Genomic DNA, 6,000 nt, shown 5'->3' with positions numbered 1-6,000 from the left:
TTAACCTATTTATGGGAAGTTCACGTCTATGCTTGAACAAAGCATTTAAACTCTCTACACAATTGGTGGTTAGCATTGAGTATCTTCTCCCACTAAATTGTGCATTAGCCAATCTTTTAGGGTCAATGTCCTGAAGCCATTTATGGGCATCTGGATGTTTTTCAAGCATGGAATGCATTATGAGATCATATTGTAGTGATGTGTTAGCTTGTGTTGTGACCCAAAACAAGCCTAAAGCTGACCTATTGTCATATTGCAAGACATGTGGTGGGAATAGAAAGTATGATGGGCAGTTGGGTAGACTTTTCTTATTACTGATATAATGCCACAATGTCTATCTGATACTATAATCATTGACTGTGTATCAATAGTAAAAAATCTCTTTGTATGATCCAAAAATCACTCCCACGCAGACCCACATTCAACTTCAGCGATGCCAAAGGCTACTAGGAGGACATTGTCATTAACATCAATTGTTGTAACCATCAACAACACACCCAGATACTTTCCTCTTAGATGTGTGGCATCAATTCCAATCAATTTACGTAGATAAGACCTGAATACTCTTCTATAAGCTCTAAAACCCCAAAAACAACATTCGAACTGATTATCCTCATTCCTGTGTAGTGTCATATAGATTTCAGGATCCTTGACTCTTAACTTACGCGGATATAGTGGAAGATCTCTATATGCTTGGTCATAATCTCCAACGACTTTCTTATCACTTTCTCCCGAGCTATGTATACTTTTCTGTATGATATGGTCACTCCAAACCTATGTTTTATATCTGATATAATCATACTTGGTTTGTACTATTCATTAGTAAGAAATTGCTCTTCAACAAAAGACGCTACAAAGGAGGAAGAGCATGTTTGGTGATCAACACTTTCCCTAATAGTGTCACATTGATGTTCCTTTACATATTTTATAACAGTGAACTCTACATCCCCCAGGCAGCTACTCTCCATGTACATGGTTGATTGAAGTAGACACCTTTTACTTTATTTTTTCGGGTGTTAACTGGATTATATTTTATATGTTTAACCATGACATATTTAACAAATGCATTCTTACATTCTTGTCGAGACGGAAAAATCTGTCTAACACAAAATTCAGCCTCATTTATTGCCTCTTCAATTGACCTTTGGAACAGTCGAGAATTTAGAATATATGGATCATCAGCTATTGGCAACTCTTCCTCTAAGTCACTATACTGCTCTAGGGAAATTTCATATTATTCAATCTGCATATTATCAGCTTAGAATTCTTGTACATCTGTATTGCATTGTAATTTCTCTCCAATTCGGGTATAATGCTCTATCTCCTCACTCTAAGTAGGCTAAAAGTAATCAACAAGTATTGTACAAGGATTCAAAACCTTATCTTCTAGAAGACTTGCTTCTTCATTTAAATCAAATGTCAAAATGCTGCTTGTATTTTTATTTGTGTTTTGCACACCACTATACTCAGAAGATGATGGAATATTTGTTCCGGATAATTCTCCTATATTAACTCCATGTCCCCTGCAAGAATTTTCATCAAACATATTCCATATCTCAGAGAGAATTTCTTCAGTAATATAATCGTCCCTGATAAAAAAATTTAAAAACTTATTTAGTAACGTTACATCTACATAATCAAGTGTTGTTGTACATATTAATTTAGCAAAGACCACGTAACGTTAGATATGGTGTACATTAGATTTTTCATAATTTATTAATGGTGGTGACAGAATCCAACTGATAGACATAGGGTTTTTGTAATTTTGCATATTTTCAACAACTAGGATGGGTTGAGCAAGGAAAAGGTATATATGTTGTAAAATCTAGGTTTTAACCAAAGATCACATTGAGCCTAATAACATCCCATATCAGACCCATGTTGGGTCTGATAGGAGATGATATCAGGCCCAACTTAGGCCTGATATAGGATGATATCAGACCCGCATTGAAGCAGAAACTTCTCGTAACATTGGACAACGACTGAGAGCCCTAAATAAGCAAAGGATAGCACAATTTAACTCCTTGCAACACCAGAAACTCACAACATGTTAAATGGGTGTAATCTGTTGGATCCCTGTGGATGTTTTGATGTGATCAACCAAGTTGGTCAGGTCTTGTTTTGTGTTTGATCCCTATGTCTGAGTGTGCAGGAGCTTAGGAGCGCAGGAAGTTGAGCAGAAGACGCAGCTAACGAGAAGGACGGCACGGAAAGGAAGCCGACGGGCTCCGTGCGTCCGAAGGACGAGAGAGCTGCAGAAGAGTACACCGGTGGGTGAGAAGAACGTGCGCGATGTTCGAGGGACGTTAAGCCAGGGAGGAAGGCTGCTCGAGGAGAAGACTGAAAATTGGGTTCAGGTGAGCCCTATTTCGGTTGGCCGGAATCACCTAAAACAACGGAGCTTCGGAAGTCAAAGCGAAGGAAACAGCGAGCTGGTACACAAGCTCAAGGCGCCTTGAACAAAGCATGGAGGCGCCTTCATAGGCTCGTTGAAGGTGCCTTCATGACTCATTGAAGGCGCCTTGAGCTGGTCAAATTGACCGTTTGCGTTGCGGATAAAGTTTTATCCATCCACTCAATGGAGGCGCCTTGGACCTCAGTTGGAGGTGCCTTGGACCTCCGAGATAGGATTTCCAGAGGCTATATAAAGGCCCCTGGAGCTAGGAATTTAAAATCAACTCAAGCAATCAACTGTGTTATCATTCCTAACAATACTTCTAAGCTTCCAAAGTGTAAAAGGCTTCTCCGCTTTCAGAGAAGGATATTCTTCAGTGCATTTTTTCTTACTGCCTTGGATTAACAACCTTCTTGGTTGTAACCAAGTAAATAGCTGAGTCCCTTTTCGTTTCTGTTAATTTATCTGTTATTATTTTCCTATAGCATTTTTGAGTTGAAAGGAGGAGGGTATACTTTATTTTTCAAGCAATTCACTCCCCTCTTGCCGACCTCCACTGCACCAACAATTGATATCAGAGCCAGACCGTCTCAGAAGGACTAACCGCCGACTAAAGCACAACGATCAAGACGATGGCCGGAGCGAATATTCATCCCCCAAAGTTCGACGAAGACTTCGCGACGTGGAAATGCCGGATGGAGGTATTCTTTAAAACCGACTTCGATATTTTACTAACTATGAAATATGGTTTTGAAGTTCTGAAAGACAAAGAAGAGCATCAATGGAGCAAGAAGGAGCAAGCCGAATTTGTCGCCAACGGAAAGGCAGAGTTCCACCTGCTTAGCGTGCTGCCACCACAAGAGGTAACTCGAATCGGAAGCTATAACTCCGCGAAAGACCTCTGAGTAAAATTCCTGGAGCCTCACGAAGGTACCTCGGAAGCTAAGCTAGCGAGACGTGACATCCTCCGGACCCAGTTAACGAACCTTCGGATGAACTAAGGCGAGAAGGTAGCACAACTCCAAGCAAGGATTAAGGAGTTAATAACTCAACTAAGCAACCTTGGAGAAGAAGTAACGAACCGGGATGTACGCGCTTAACACCTTCCCAAGAACTCCAGAATGAGCTTCCTTAGATGCGTACTACATCTCTAAGGACTTCGAGGTAAGTACTTTAGAAAATTTGTTTTCTACTTTTGAACTTCACGAATCTCAAGTTACATAACCCAATGGAGTAGAGAAAGCAAGTTAGAACATTGCCTTAAAGGCAAGAACAAATGATTCTGACTCCGAAGTCTCGATCGACCAATCGAAAGCAGCACTACTGGTAAAGGGTTTCAATAAGTTTTTTAATTCTATTAAATTTAGATCGCAGACACAGAGGCATGAGCGAAAGAGAAGAATGGTTCGTTGCTACAACTGTAACGAAGAAGGGCACATCAAGGATGACTGCCCAAAATTAAAGAATAAGAAGAAAGAGAAGGAAAAGACAAAATACAAGAAACCAGAATCTTCCAAGCACAAGAATCTGAAGGCGACTTGGTCAGATTCGTCTTCTTCCGAATCAGGCATCGAAGCCTTCTCCGGATTAGCGCTGATGGCCAACCATCTTCCCGTAGATGACTCAAGCTCAGAGATGAACATAGATGAAGGGGGAGGATCATCAGAAGAAGAAAGCAACGATGAAGGGGGAGAATCACCGAGTCAGGTACGTAATCTAACCCCGACTCAATCCTTTCAATTTATTAAGTCTCTTTCTAAAGATTTATTCAAATTAGAAAAAGAAAATGCTGAATTGAAATTGAACCTAGCAAAAGTATGCCCACTAGAAATGTATGATAATCTAAAATTAGAAAATGAAAAACTAAAAGTTGAAATTGAGAAATTGAAGAATAATGATGCATGCTTAAATAAATTTCCAAAATCAAAATTGAGAATTTATGGAAAATTAAATTGGTATATTAGAAAACATCAGGGATAATTTAGGAAAGTCCCCAGAAATTATGTACCCCCTAAATTTTTGAATAACTCAGTAGGAAGGAATCTATACTGGATTCCAAAATCTTTGCTAGATTAAAAAAAATTTTATTAGGGCTTTCAGAAGAAAAATTAAACGTTAAAATTTATTTATGAGGCTTTATCTAAGGAAGTGGTTGTTGCTCCAATAACCAAGAAGGCCTAGTGTCTCGCCATGACCTGGAAGCTGAAATATTGAAATAAAATGTTTAATTAACTTTCTGAAAAAAACATTAAAACTAGAATTAAGTAATGCTTTGAAAGTTTTCAAATACTTTTCTTAAAAATTCAAAAAAATCAATTTACTTAGAATTTTTTTTTGAAAAAGTCAATTTATTTAGAAATTTTTTAAGAAAAAGTCATTTTATTTAGAATTTTTTTTTTCAGAAAAAGTCATCTAACTTAGAATTTTTTTTTTGAAAAAAGTCAATTTACTTATAAATTTTTTAAAAAGTCATTTTACGTAGAATTTTTTTTTCAGAAAAAGTAATCTAACTTAGAATTTTTTTTTTGAAAAAGTCATCTTATTTAGATTTTTTTTTCAAACTATTCATTTTACTTAGAAATTCTCGTGGTAAACTCTAAAAAGTCATTTAACTTAGAATTTTTTTTTCAAAAATTCTATAAATTCAGTTTACTTAGTAATTTTTTGTAAATAATTTTTCATACTCTTACCCCGTTTTTGCTGTGATCAAAAGGGGGAGAGAAAGGTACAAGTTTAGGGGGAGAGAATTTTCAAAACTCTTAGTTCTTAATTAAATAGTTGTAATTTTATTAATTGTAAATTTATGAATTTATGCTTAACTTATTAGTTTAGTAATTTTCTTTAATAATTATTGTTTGTCTATTTTTAAACCCTAACTTGAACTTGTGTTGATGCACATCAAAAAGGGAGAGATTGTTGGATCCTTGTGGATGTTTTGATGTGATCAACCAAGTTGGTTAGGTCCTGCTTTGTGTTTGATCCCTGTGTCTGAGTGTGCAGGAGCTTAGGAGCGTAGGAAGTCAAGCGGAAGACGCAGCTAGCGAGAAGGACGGCACGGGAATGGAGCCGAGGGGCTCGGTGCGTCCGAAGGACGAGAGAGCTGTGGAAGAGTACACCGATGGGCGAGAAGAACGTGCGCGGCGTTCGAGAGACGTTAAGCCGGGGAGGAAGGCTGCTTGAGGAGAAGGTCAGAAATTGGGTTCGAGTGAGCCCTATTTCGGTTGGCTGGAATCACCTAAAACAACGGAGCTTCGGAAGTCAAAGCGAAGGAAACAACGAGCTGGTACACAAACTCAAGGCGCCTTGAAAAACTCATGGAGGCGCCTTCATGGGCTCGTTGAAGGCGCCTTCATGGGCTCGTTGAAGGCGCCTTCATGGGCTCGTTGAAGGCGCCTTCATGACTCATTGAAGGCACCTTGAGCTGGTCAAATTGACCGTTTGTGCTACGGATAAAATTTTATCCACTCACTCAATGGAGGCGTCTTGGACCTCAGTTGGAGGCGCCTTGGACCTCCGAGATAGGATTTCCAGAGGCTATATAAAAGCCCCTAGAGCTAAGAATTTAGAATCAACTCAAGCAATCAACTGTGTAGTCATTCCTAGCA

Source organism: Zingiber officinale, chromosome 8B (assembly GCF_018446385.1).
Source record: "Zingiber officinale cultivar Zhangliang chromosome 8B, Zo_v1.1, whole genome shotgun sequence".
NCBI classification, from domain to species: domain Eukaryota; kingdom Viridiplantae; phylum Streptophyta; class Magnoliopsida; order Zingiberales; family Zingiberaceae; genus Zingiber; species Zingiber officinale.
The sequence above is the reverse complement of the archived record's forward strand: the minus strand, read 5'-3'. Positions refer to the sequence as shown.